The following is a 15,077-nucleotide window of genomic DNA, read 5'->3' as shown; positions in this document are numbered from 1 at the left end:
TTTGCTCCAACTAATCTACATTCCAGCTATCATACGAGTTCTAATAAATCTCTACTCTCAAAAAAAAAGGTAGTATTCTGCCAGCAGAGAAACGCATTCTTGTATCTCTGAACAGGAATTATTAACAGAAACAAAACGCTTAACTCCTCTCGCCAATTGATATCAAATACGTCCGTTTCACAGCGACACCAAATGGGAACTGGAGCAAACTAGACGCGGTTTTCGCTACGATCACAATTATAACAGCGTATAGTTGTCTTCGCGTGCGATTTTGCCCAGTCATGCTGGAATGAAAAAAGTAAAAAAAAAAAGTGCTAAATGCTTGCAGAGGATAAGGCGGCTTGATGCAGTACGTCCTAGAAGCCCAGTCAACTTAGGAAAATTAGCCGAAAAAATTGTTGTAGTGGCAAATTTTTGTGCAGTGGTACGACGAAGTGCCATTAACATATTAATGTTAATGGGATATGAGCAAGGGAGTGGGGGAGGAGGGGTGGACGGACGGCGTTTAGAGATCACTTTTTACCTTTTTCCTGACTATCTCGAAAGCCGGGGCTTCTAACGAAAGTGCTTTCCAGTACAAAATCAAACTACATTAAATTTCCTGCAAAACATGTCCTATTTATTTTTCTCTGGGACTGACAGTTTCCTCGTTACAGAGAATAGAAAAATCTCGGATTGTTAAAATTAGTGTTTTAATGGTATAAGATTAATATTTGTTGTCAAATGCTTTGTGTTAAGAACAAACGTTACATGTGCCTACCATGTCAAAGTGCAGTAGAGGCTTATTAAGCCGTAAATTGTGTTGTGGGGATGTAACGGGATGGAGAGGGGCTGCAGGGCAGAAGCGCGAGGAAAGGTGGGCCCCTGCATTGCGGTCGTGCCCTTCTCTGGGTCGGCAGAGAGAGGAGCGAGCAGGCGACCCCGCCTTCTGCCCAGCCCGCTTCCTGCAGGCTGTTTCACAGGGCTAAACCGACCCGTGGCGCCCCTGCATCAATCACTGGCGACGCCGCGTCTCGATGTGCCCCGGGGAGAGAGAGAGAGGGGGGGGGGGGGGGGAACAGTGATAATACTAAGGCGAGAAGCGCATATGGATCGAATCTACGTAACTCTTTCTACACTGTTCTGTACTGGTAGAGAGGTAAGCGATTCTTAACTCTCCTGTACGGCAGCTGTAGCGTCATCCATGCAAAGGCAAGTTCTCCCACAACGACATTGTCGATTGTATACTGACAGCTTGTTACCCCTGGGACAGGCTCTTCAGTATGGTAGACTGTTGGTAGATTCACCTGTTGGGACTTTTTTTTTTACATAATAACAGTAAGTATTCACTTCATAATCTGAAAATAACTCCACTATATAAGCTAGATCTGAGTGAAGTTTTTTGTCTACTCACAAAAGAGATGATTCTATGTTTACAGACTGAAGCGGCAAGTGAACATCTGTACCGAGGCCGGAAATCGAACCCGGGTCTCCTGCTTACTAGGCAGGTGCGTCAGCCACTGATCCGCCTGGGCACAAATAAGAGAACTGAATAGAAAATGCTGGAGAAGTGTACTCGGTCAATGAACTAAACAGCGAGCCTAAAGTGGCCTTCTCCAGAAGAACTGCTTCTAGCAGTGTAGAACAGTGTACACAGCTTTACGTAAATTCTCTCCATATGCGTTTCTGTCATTAGTAATTCACATCTACATAATCCTTGCAGTGTTAACGCACTTCGTAGAAAACAAATATCCTCCCTTACGACGATTGCTTGCGCCTCGGTTCACAGACGTGTGAAGGAGGGAAGTGATAATTATAGAACATTTGAAATAAAATCGTCATAATTTTTGAACTATTTGCGTTTGGAGGTTCCAACTGCACGGTTGGCCGCGGGGCATGATGGTAATTAGTATGGTTTGGTTTAGCGACGAAGCCCACTTTCATTTGGATGGGTTTGTGAATAAGCCAAATTGGCGCATTTAGGGGACTGAGAATCCGTATTTCGCGGTCGAGAAGTCTCTTCACCCTCAACGGGTGAGTGTGTGGTATGCAATGTCCAGTCGCGGAACAATAGGTGTGATTTTCCTTGATGGCACGGTGACTACCGAACGACACGTGAAGGCTTTGGAAGATGATTTCATCCCCATTACGCAAATTGATCCTGATTTCGACAAGACGTGGTTCATGCAAGACGGAGCTCGGCCCCATCGAAGCAGGAGAGTGTGTGATGTCCTGGGGGAGCACTCTGGGAACCACGTTCTGGCTCTGGGGTATCCAGACGACACTGGCATGGGCCTCGACTGGCCGCCACATTCTCCGGATCTGAACTCGTGCGACTCCTTTTTGTGAGGCTATGTTAAAGACAAGGTGTACAGCAATATCCCCAGAATCATCGCTGAGCTGAAAACAGCCATTCACGAGGTCATCGACGTTCCAACACTTCAGCGGATCTTGCCGAATTTCGCTATTTGTCTCCGCCACATCATCGCCAATGATGGCAGTCCGAATATCTGTACTGACGTTTACATGTTGAATAAAGTTTGCACACACTGTAGTTTGTAACTAATTTACGTTTTTTTCATATATTCAATAATTGTCACCCTATACCTTCCATCGCATTTCTGCCCTCCTCCCATTTACACCATAGAACACAATTTGCCCCTTAACGTGGTTCTACAGCTCTTAAACGTCGTACAAGCAAATAACATTATTTCTCAACTCTCTTTATTTAGCAACAGACATCAATTTCTGATCATTCCAATACTACATTTAATGATCTACGTCTTTTCCATTGTAAGGTGGCTATAATTTCGCACCTTACGAGCACACATCTACGTACTTTGCCGTGATTTACAACCGGAATTAGGTATCATTTGATAGGTTGTACACCGTATATGAATATTTAAAGAAGACTAATATTGTCACGTACACCTTGTAAACAGTTGTTAACAGTTGTTGCATGAAAGGTGATGGATTGTCTTTATTATCAAAACGGCATAATGAATGATTGCCTATACTAGCAGAGGTTGGAAAGCCAGTGGAAATGAAACGTCAGGTGTAACTCAGGCCCTGGGTGGAAAAGCCCGCATGGCGCATAGGTGTGTTGGTCCTCCTTTACACAGGAAGTAGCCCAAGACGGACAGTCGGGGCACCTGAGCGGTGAAGCACAATAGAGCGGCGGCTGGCCGGTTATGTAGCGAGGCAGGAAGCATAACTCGATAACACTTCAGAAAGTCTGAAAATCTTGGACGTAGCAGAGAGGAACAAGAAAGCTGGGTTATTTCCGAGTATTTTTACTCTGAGAAGCGTACCATTGTATTAATTCCTAATTAACGGGGATAGCTATTTCCTAGCAAACTTTCCCCGCTGGACGACAAAAGACTAAAATATGGTTGGTCGGCGTTCGGAAGAATCTGTAGAGAGGGAGAATATGATTCGCCTTACGAGGGAGGGTAGCCGAGCTTTGCTGGGAAGCCAGCGGTGGGGAGAAAGAGGTCTTCCGTTTTGAGCGCCCGTGTTTGACGGTCGCTCAGTATCAGCTTTTGTTGGTACAGACGGACGTCCTGTATTTGCTCTCAGGAGATTTTATAGTTAAAACGGTTAGGCACTGTACTGCTGCGAACTTATACGATTCTGGACTTCGCCTCCGGGTAGGGAGTCGTCGTTGAATAACCAACGTTCAGTGATTGAGAGCACTACTTCTGTCTATACTCACGTTGAGGCGTTATCTGAACTCCGTCCTTGTGGCTGGGAGTTCGCGTTTCTTGTCTGTAGAACACAGAGAGGAGAAAACAGTATTAGTTTATATTAGTCAGAGGACCACCTTCTGCCGTCCTAGTGGTTGGATGAGTTTTTTTACTTTGTGGCTGGAGTTGTTCCATCATCGCTGATGTGTATGAGAACCGTCACTCCGACGCACCGGACACAGTACATACGCTGATAATGCTAACTGCTTCGGCTTATTAGGGACATAAAGCTAAAAAACCTGTGATCACGTAAGTTTTATTTCCGCTGATGTTCCACACCATTGTAGATCATCTTTGAAAGTTGTGTTTTTAGTGTTTGGTACGTAGACGATGTAAGTCATCTCGCGTTATTTATATTAGTTCTCGTAACTATAAAAAGGGCAGATTTGGACAATTGATAAGTAATATTAGTTACGAAATTCATTCGTATCTCCTTATGACCATTGGACATTGATATATAAACAGTTGTAATATATGGGGGTTTTAATCTACAATAAATGTATAAGCAGAAACACCATTTATCATTTTGTAGTTACAAGTTCCCTTAAGCATTCATTTATGTTTATATTGTAATTTATATGTTAAAGAGCAAGAAGGATGAAATAATAACACCATTAAGAGATCCTAAGATCTGCTTCAGGGGGTAGTCACAGGGCCAAACCTTCAAGTCGGCGCTGTCGGTCTCCAGTTGTGTCATGAGCCAATTTTCCAGCATGTCCAGATACACGTGTCCTGTAACCTTTTTTTCGCAGAAGAAAAAGGGGCCGTAAACTTTAAACCGTGAGATTGCACAAAACACGTTAACTTTTGATGAATTGCGAATTTTCTGCACGAATGCGTGAGGATTCTCTACCGCCCAGATTCGCACATTGTGTCTGTTCACTTCACCATTAAGAAAAAATGTTGCTTCGTCACTGAAAACAAGTTTCGCACTGAACGAATCCTCTTCCATGAGCTGTTGCAACCGCATCGAAAATTCAAAGCGCTTGACTTTGTCATCGGGTGTCAGGGCTTGTAGCAATTGTAAACGGTAAGGCTTCTGCTTTAGCCTTTTCCGTAAGATTTTCCAAACAGTCGGCTGTGGTACGTTTAGCTCCCTGCTTGCTTTATTCGTCGACTTCCGTGGGCTACGCGTGAAATTTGCCCGCACGCGTTCAACCGTTTCTTCGCTCACTGCAGGCCGACCCGTTGATTTCCCCTTAGAGGCATCCAGAAGCCTTAAACTGCGCATACCATTGCCGAATGGAGTTAGCAGTTGGTGGATCTTTGTTGAACTTCGTCCTGAAGTGTCGTTGCACTGTTATGACTGACTGATGTGAGTGCATTTCAAGCACGACATACGCTTTCTCGGCTCCTGTCGGCATTTTGTCTCACTGCGCTCTCGAGCGCTCTGGCGGCAGAAACCTGAAGTGCGGCTTCAGCCGAACAAAACTTTTAGTTTTTCTGCGTATCTGTAGTGTGTCGTGACCATACGTCAATGAATGGAGCTACAGTGAATTTATGAAATCGCTTCAATCATTTGTAATAGCCCCGTATGTGTACTGGGATTGCAATAAAGTACTCTAACACATTTTGATTGAGAATTAGCTTAACATATTAAAAATTATTCAGAGCTACAGAGAACGTTGCTTACATAGCATATCACGAAGGGAAAACGCGAAAACGGAGACACAGGCATCTCCTAGCTGCCGTCAAAAAAACTGAAGGCCGCGCACTCGCTCATTTGTACAGATAATGTAAATGTTAACATATGGACTCTATGGTCCAGAGTTGTTACACGAAACTTTACACACAAAAAATAATTTTTAGAAATGAGTATTAAAAGTTCATTTCTTGTGCTGTGGAGTTATCGTCTGCATTAGTATGTTGAAGAATTAAAGGATAATTTTAGCTAGATAGACACTTCCTGTTCTCATAACCATGTGGGAAAGCAGTAATGAATGAACGGCGATCTCAGGTTACACACCATATGGAAGGCAAGACACATATAGCCGCAGTTTCGCGCTTGGTGAGAAAAAAACCTCTAATTAGCGGTCTAGTTCCAGGTTCTTCTACGCGGCCTAATACATTTCAAGTTTAGAGTAAAGATTTGCTTAGGGAATTTGTGTCAGCCGACATACCTTCTTAAAAAGTAAATAATCCAGTGTTAACAAAGTTTATCTCCAAATATTGAAATGTTGACACTTTAAAGAGTAAACATTGATAAAAAATACATCTTCCAAACTGTTACCAACAAACTCTACAACAAATTCGTTCTGTGTGTGCAAACGAGAAAAACTGGGCTATGTTAGATGAAACTTGGGACTTCACTGGCAGGAACGCTGAGAATGTAATTTCTGGGGTCTTAAAGAAACTGTGGAGTGATTTCGAAGAAATGTTCTCTGCTAACAAATCAAAAAATGACTATGTGACGATTGTAAGCATATTTAATGAATCAGTGCAAAATTTGTGGCCATGTGGTGTGAAATTTGAAAAAGTTTTAGTGTTGATTACGGGTGCTGCAGCACGTACAGGTATGGAGAAGGCAACCACAGGTCTTGTTCTTTGTTACCCTCAAGTAATTCATGTTACATGCACTGCGCACGATTAACACAGACTATGTGAGCAAATTACAGCAGTATATACTAACGTAGACAAACTGATTTATAATGGGAAAAGTGTTCATTAAGTCGCCGAGGAAAAATCACAAATTGATAGCTAGAAACCCCCACGTACCACTGCCACCCACTCTAGAAGTAACATGTTCGTTAGATTCATTCAACATATAAAGCTGGACTATTTTATCCATATTCAGGAACTGTAGTCATGTAAAATGAAATAATAAACAACCAGTTGCATAAAACGAATTTAATTTCTTTGTCGGTTTCGGGCACTTAGTGCCCTTCTTCAGAAGGTTATGCTTGTCGCATTGTTTGCGAGTGTCAGTAATAAAGTGCACACAGCAGAATGCCATGGTCTTAAAACATGTGCAGGAGTAATAACTAATACAATAGTGAAACCATTTATATGGTAAGAGCTCTTAGATGCCTATATGTAGTTCACAGTTTTACGCAGACACTGTGAACTATACGTGGGTATCTTTATCGTATTAATGGATTCAGTATTGCATATATTTTTTGGACCATGACATTTTGCTGCATGCACTTTATTACTGACACTCGCTAATAATGCGATAGCTATAACCTTCTGAAGATGGGCGCCAAGTGCCCGAAACCCGAAAAACAATAAAATTTCTTTTACATAACTTGTTGCTGATTATTTCATTATATATAAAGCTACCTTATTTCAAAAAGGACTTCCAGAAATCCTTTAAATTCCTCACCGTACTCCTATTCACTGTTAATCAGGCGGAACTCTGTGATACAAGAGTCATAACGAAACCTCCTTTATATTGTCTAAAGAATAATCTTAAATCGCGGTATAAGTCAGTGTTCCAGAAACTAGTCAAATAATATTGCCGCCATTTACTTGAAAACTGAGCTAATGTTCTCTACTTTAGAAGTACTTATTTCGCTGAAGCGCGAGTGAGCGTAGGCTCACGATCTCTTAAGCCAGTGTTCCACTCGTTACCATCTCATAAAACGGTAATCGTAGATCCTTTACGCTAAGCACCGACAGCTGCTAAGAAATGTCACCACCCACGATATGTATCACGTGGCAGAAGGGCCACTCGGATAAATATCGTTAGTGGGTGGCGGGTGACCTGCCCATGCAGTCGTTAAGTCAGCCCGCGAGAGCGGAATGACAGATTGTGTTCACATGCGATCCTGCCGCCGATACATGAATCTTCTTCAAATACGCTCCTAACTTGATTTGAATACTATCTTGCCACGGATCTGCAGGCAGACTTCGTCCTTACAAGAACTTCGCTCGAAAGTATATTATTTTCACTTCATCCTCGTCTTCCCCTTCGTCAGAAAGGGGAGCTTAAAAATCTGCGCAAGCTTCTTTAAAAAACTATTAAGAAAGGCTTCACATGTTTCTCTGCACGTAAGATATGTGTGCAGAAATAATATTTAATATCAAGTGTTATGTTTTTAAGCAATCAAGACAGGTAGAGGTAGATTTTGGTATCATTCGCCACAGATACCATACACAAACAATAAAAGTCTGCAATTGGAGTGGTTCGTTGATGACAAGAGTGGTGTCGTCCGCACCTCGGTGTGGAGACTACACAGACAAATGGAGAACGTCAACGGAGACAATGAAATTGGAAACTACCACGTTGCAAAATAGCTGCTACCGGAGAGAAATGTTTCAAATTATATAGAACTGTCGATTTTTCTTGATATGCGTACTTGCTTTTTAATCAGCTTTTCTGTCAAGAAGAAGTGTTGTTTACTGCATTTTTCTATGAGCTGATTACATCAGCAGCGTCCATCAAGAATGATCTTCAGGCAATCTATTCAGTGTCACCCATCAATGTGTTTTAGTATACTTAAGATTACACAAATGAAAAAATGGTCGTTAAATTCAGATTTGATAAGTCCAAAGAAACAATGTTACACCATTTGCAAACGTGTAGGGAAATACGCGGTTCTGCTATCTTTCGCTTATTAGCGAGATAACCAGATATGATAAATAATACAGCACATCGGAACTATATAAATGGAAGGAATGGTCATGAATAATACGGATTAGCCAAAAGCTAATGGTTTCGTTTTTAATGTCTAATCCTTTTCTGCTGCTAAAAGTATGTTTATTTCTACAGTTTATGTAGCCCACACCTTTCGGTAAATAGATCCAGCTGTAAGTTATCACTTTATAGCACTTTAACCGTGATGCTAGTTAGTGGTGCGTGAACAGATGTATCGTCTTGGTGATTTATCCTTAGTGAGAACACACTATTTATTATTACTTGATGTCCCATGAGACCGCGTAAACGTGAAATAATTTCTCTTGCTGAATTTATATAATGATGTTCCTTGCAATGCGCCGAGTGCAACAGAAATTAAATACATAAAAAACGTAACTATTAGCATGAAATGTGTTTTTGTTAAAATGAGTCAGTATTTTCAGCTGCGCATTTATAAAGAATAATTAAAATTTGTGACGGATGTTTCTGAATCTAGAAATTGTTTCGTTCAGTGTTCACAGTTGAAATAGGTGCCTATCATACAAAAAAAATGTTCATATAGATTTATTGTTGTTATGGTGATAATTTATCCTATGTCAACGTAATATTTTCCCCCCTCATTTCTCCAAGTCATCCGAAGATTTAAAGTATAACACAAAAAATGTTTTTAAGCAATGATATAGTTTTCGTTTACAGCATACAACTGAAAAGGAATGAAAGTGACGCAACAAAGACTGCAATGGTAAATGAGACACCCACGGGTTGCAATGAGTGGAATGTGGTACAATTTTCAAAATGGTTCGTAATCTACGAAATCTCTCGAAAATTTTGAAGGAGCTTTCCCTGTTGTCAGCACTGCAAGAGAGTCTTTGTTCCGTGAGTCGTTTCATACGTATGTTCTAAACAAAAACTATACCGTCACTTTCAAACGTTTTGTGGATCGGACTGTAAATTCATAATCGTATGATAGGAAAAGGGGGAACGGGAGGGGGAGGAGAAGTAGGGTAATCTTGACGGAGTTTAAATTAATCGCGATGATTTGAAATTTGTCACAAGTGAGTCCTCGGAAGGTTCTGAGGAGGAACTGCGTCAAACGGGCCGCGCTCGCAGGAGAGGCGGCGGATGACTCATCTGTGGTGGTGCAGGCTCGGCTGCTGGGCCTGGGTCTCCGGCCCATTGGCAGTGCGGCGGCGCGCCTTCCGGTGTGGGAACCGCCGGCAGCTGTCTGGCGCTCGCCCGATGGACCTTGACCTTGAGACGGCAAGCCGGCTAGCCGGCTCGTCTAGGAGGCGCGATGCGGCGCGTCTAGGCCGGGTCGGGGCTGTGCGCAGCGGGGCTGCCGGCATCCCAGGGAGCCGCTCCGGCGTGTGCTCTCGCTCTCGAGTTCTGCTGGATACCTCGCGAGAGACGTAACCTTTCAGTATTCCACTATGAACTAAGGAGCTCCAGCCGCATGTGAGCGCAGAGGGCCATTGTTTTGTGCCACACTATTACGATTGTTTCGAAGCGCTGACTTACAGTAGAAACAACAGAGTGAGTGTATACGAGCTACACGAAAGGGATAGAGATTGATCTGTCACAGTAGTGTGCATTTGTGTGCACATTCACCTCAGTTCGTTGCCCCACCACGAAAAACATTTCTGCGTATCGCTTTCCGTTTGATTTATATTTCGTCTGCCATAAAAAGTGTGACGTCAACATAGATTATTGTTAGTTTCGTTTCCTTTTAGGGCGCAAAAACAGCCAGGGTCATACGCGCCCGTGTCAGAACCATAGAACACGAAGACAGAGAGGAGTTAAAAACGATTTCAAGTTAATCCCAATCGACGGAAGACAAGACGGCTAAAACTAAGGACGTGGAGAAAGGTCCATAAAATACACCATAGAGAAACAGAGATCCCGAACTAAAAATTAAATGGCCTTTGCCATACTGCCACGAGGGATAAAAAGTGAGACGCCGTCGACAGCCCGCGCTACTTTCGCTAAAACGGCCGATAACTCAGACGACAGACACAAACGAGAACTTAAGTGGGTAAAAAAAAAGAACATGTCAGGAAATGGCGGACAGTCAAAGGTTGAGCGCAATGACCAGAAAGTGTTTGGGAATACCGCTTAACAAACGGCGATGGCTAAAGAGACAGTGACCGATACGCAACCTAAAATAATGATCTCGCGGCGAGAGAACCGAGAGGATGTCGTCCGAGCCGCCGGGAGATGCTTAATAACCCGGAGCTTTTTTCCGTGAAGGGAGGACCAGCGGTTATGTCAAAGTGACACCACCTGCTGACAAACACACAGATCGGAGGGAATGTAGGAACTAGCGGGCTGAGGTAGGAGGACGGCAGCCTTGGCAGCAGCGCCAGCGGCCTCGTTTCCTGCCAGACAGACGTGACCAGGGCCCACATAAACATCAAGAGTGACCAGGTGGCAGCTGTCCTGGACGCGCTGCACTATGGGATGGACAGTGTACAGCACATACAGGCTTTGAAGGGCAATGACAGGGTCTGGGCAGATGACGCAATTGAAAAGCCTGCGTCGCCCCACGTACATCGCGGCCTGACGCAGGGTATAGAGCTCTGCTGTAGGACTCACTTCCGCATGTACACAAAGCTATGGCACGTATAAAACGCTTACAAGTACCTGAAGCTGGCCGATAACATTAGAGAGGTACTGCTAGCTCAGTCCTTCAAAACTCTAGCATCGTATGATTTATGGAAATCTCCGCGGAAAAGTAAAACAGGAACGCCGAATGACTCCAGAGTAATGATGGGACCAGCAGAATACCGTGATATGGCTGACCACACCATCACACTTCCACCTCCATGCTTAACCGTTGGAATCAAGCAATCAGGATTGTAGGCTTCTTTTGGCGTTCTCCAGACGTAAACACCGCCCAATGCTGGAAATAACGAAAATGTTGAGTCGTCGCACCATAATGATGTCTTTCCACTGATCATCCGTCCAGGATTTATGCTCCTTACACCACGTTTTACGCTTCTTTGTGTTTGTTGTCGTCACTGATGGTTTCGGTATAGCAGCTCGTCGACGAATATTCGCTTTATAGAGTTCTCGGCAGACAGTATCGATAGATACGGGATCTCGAAGATGGCTATTGAGATCTATAGTCACTTTAGCCGACGTAGTTTTTCGTTGCTCTGAGACAATTCATGTTAGCGTACGACGATATCTGTCATTTAGTTTTGATTTGTGCCCACTATTACGTTTACGCGATGATGTCTTTCCATGTTTTGTGTAGGCTGTTATGACTGTTGAAACAGTTGCTCTTGAAACATTCAATAAGTTGGCTGTCTTGATTACTTATGCTCCAGCCAATCGGGCCCCCCACAATATGCCCTCTTTAGAACTCTGTTAGGTCTTTCATTGCACGTTTACCTCGGCCTCTGAATGCAAACGAAGTGTGTATTACTCGTAAACAACCTGCTCTGATGCCTAGTTCGTACTCAACACGCGCAGTCCCCATCTCATTACTACCACTGTTCACATTATTTTGCCTATACCCTGTATATTCGCTCCATACGTAGCGAATAGGTTATTTTACTGAGTATATGACATATAAAATAACAAAAAATTTTTGGATAGTATCTGATGGTCCAAAGTTACTACAAAACCGCTGAGAAAACAGGGTTACGTGCTAATGAAGAAAAGGCGGAATATCTGGTCATAGGTAAGAAAATGGAAAGTAATGCACCTCTAACTGTTGATAGATTCACTTTCAAGACGGTTGACCGCTTCAAGTACTTAGGGAATCTTTATAGGAACGACTACGAAACGAATATACCAAAATATTCCCAAATCCGCTTGTATCACTCGACTATTGTACCGGTAACATTGTACGAATGTGGAGCATTAATACTTAGAAAGAAAGGTGAAGAAAAACTGGTAATATTCGAAAGAAAAATATGAAGAAAAGTTTTTGCACTGCCATATGATGAAAATAACATGGAATGGAGGATAAGAAACAATGGATTCAGAGAGATGTACAAACACCGTAGCGTCGTGGGAGCGGTGAAGAAGAGGACGCTGAATTGGCTAGGCCATACAGCAAGAATGGCAGAGAAAAGGCTAGCTATAGTAGCATTCGGTTCAAATGGTTCAAATGGCTCTGAGGACTATGGGACTTAACATCTGTGGTCATCAGTCCCCTAGAACGTAGAACTACTTAAACCTAACTAACCTAAGGACATCACACACACATCCATGCCCGAGGCAGGATTCGAACCTGCGACCGTAGCAGTCGCGAGTAGCATTCGGAAGGACGAGAGATGGAACAGATGGAAGAGCAAGGTTGGAATTGCGTGGTCAGATAAAATCCGGGAGCACGTAGCTAGGATGAATACCACCACCGAATGGACAAACGGAAAGAACTGTAGAGGCTACAAGAGCAGGCGTATGGTCGATGAGGCCCTTGCCACACGTGAAGTAAAATACGTTCGTACGATGATGATGATTATGATGATGATTATGATGATGATTATGATGATGATTATGATGATGATTATGATGATGATTATGATGATGATTATGATGATGATTATGATGATGATTATGATGATGATTATGATGATGATTATGATGATGATTATGATGATGATTATGATGATGATTATGATGATGATGATGATTGATTTGTGGGGCGCTCAACTGCGCGGTCACGAGCGCCCGTACAAAATTCCAATTCTTACACAGTCCGGTTTTTTTTTTTTTTACAATCCAATCTAGACGCTGTCACAAATGATGATGAAGATGATGATGAAATAAGGACAACACAATCACACAGTCCTGAACCTGGGACGCCACGATCCAGAGGCAGCAACGCTAGCCACTAGTGTACGAGCTGGGGACTAGCTCGTACTAAACTTGCTGCCCGGACTTCAGCACTCAACATTACCAGCACACAAATAGGAAAACACCGTATTTTGGCATATGTAACCTAGCAAAATATTGTATTTTATTAGTAGACGGGTAGCCACTGATGGCAGTTCTGCCGAAATATTTTTTGCCGAAGTAAATAAGTCTGCTAAACATCGTTGAAACGGTAAAGTGCACATGTTACTCTAAGCTACATAGTCGGAGACTCTTTTTAGCGTCGGTTGTACGTTTTAGACACCTGCAGAACGAGGCACTGTATTCGGACGGGGGACACTGGTGTGACCGTGAAAGTGGCAGGAAATTTGGCCGGGAATTTGCATGCAACAGTGCAGATGTTTGCTATCGCGTGCCGATCTGTGCCCGCGGCCCGTCGTTTGCAAAATACAGGCAGCTGCGTGCGGGCGGGACGCGGCTGATTTGCGTGGCCGCGCGGCACTTAGCAATTTCGATGCGGCGCGGCGGCCGCCTGCGTCACGCGCGATCCCTCACTCCGTCAAGCAGGTCCCCGCTGCTACGGGCAGCCGTCTGCGCGCCGTCTCGCCCGCCAGCCACCTGCGGCGAGCACGTGGTGTCTGCGCTGCCTGTGGGGTCGCCCCACCTCACCTCACCTCACACCAGCCCTTAAGGGCTCACTTTTGTAGAGACACGACTGCTCGCTACTACATTCAGCTCCTTAAGAGGAAACACTGACAAAAGGCGTTTCTGCTGTCAAGCTTAGTAAATAAAGCGTAATGCCGGACTACGGAATATTGGCCGCGATAGCGTAACGAAATCTAGTGGCTTTCTCGGTTTCAGTTACATCCCATGAAAAAGCTCAGCCGTTAAACATTAGGGAGCTCCGTTGAAAGAATGTACCAGTCGCTTTAGAGTTACGTGGATGAGTAGAACTGGTACCAGGCGGCCGTGTGCTGCCCCTACCCTCCCCTACTCACCCCCTCCACCGCACCCCACTCCTGACGTAAGTAATGGCAGCGAATTAGCGTGTACTGTGTGTGCCTACCGGTCGTATGTAAGCAGCACGGTAAGACGGCAAGACCGGGAGAAGGCACCTAATGCGGACAGAAGCTGTCGCTCTCGGACGTGCCCCCCGCAACACCAGCGTCAAGTCGGGCTGCCCTGTCCCCTGAAGTGTCCACGCGGACTGTCCGTCCTGTCTGCGAGGATCGCTGCACAAGTCGCAACCGTGCAACACGCCGTAAGAGCGGCCTCTTCAGGCACGGAACGTTTAAAGAAAGATTAAGTATGTTTTCAGTAAAACGTTGTTACGAAACGTTACTGGTTACAGCGTCTGAATATTGCAAGGTCACTGGCCAAGTAGACATCAGGCAATACCATAATCCTAGAGGAAACGGACACAGCTTTCCTCTCCCCAGACAGTAAACAGATTTATAATCAGACTGAATGATACGAGAATGGTCGCTGAGCAGGGCCGCAGCGCGCGACGACAGCAGCTTCAGAGTGAGAACAGCGAGCTTCGCTGTGCTACAGGGTATAGTTGTTATTAGCGGGTCGCCTAACCGTGGAAAAGTTGTAGGACCATTTACAGGATTTTCTAATCGGAATCAAGTCTAACAGATTTATATTTCCTCTTATTATCGGACACAATACACGAGTAGTTAACAAAGTTTTTTTGGAAATCTCAGTTGAGTACACGAAAAATGACGCTACCACTTTAGAAGTACCAAATTATGTGGAAGACTGCATGGAAGAAACTCAAAAAGTTGTAGTTATTTGGGTGGCTCGCTAATTCTACGTGACACAGTATCACAAATTATAATCAAATGGGTAAGTCAAGTTGTGTGCCAGAACAATTGAGTAGCCAGATGCTCGGACTACTGGTAAGCACTACTGCAGTTTGCGAAACTTTGATTTCCCCAAAATAAGCA

At 44.0% G+C, this 15,077-nt stretch overlaps 1 protein-coding gene across 1 annotated transcript in view; it reads left to right on the top strand.

Annotated features, from left to right (window-relative positions):
• Positions 1 to 15,077, top strand: part of LOC126481233 (cholesterol 7-desaturase nvd) — a 114,685-nt gene that overhangs the window by 29,105 nt on the left and 70,503 nt on the right. The window lies entirely within an intron of this gene.

This window comes from Schistocerca serialis, chromosome 5 (assembly GCF_023864345.2).
Source record: "Schistocerca serialis cubense isolate TAMUIC-IGC-003099 chromosome 5, iqSchSeri2.2, whole genome shotgun sequence".
NCBI lineage: Eukaryota > Metazoa > Arthropoda > Insecta > Orthoptera > Acrididae > Schistocerca > Schistocerca serialis.
Note: the sequence above shows the minus strand (reverse complement) of the source record. Positions and strands in the feature narration are given on the sequence as shown.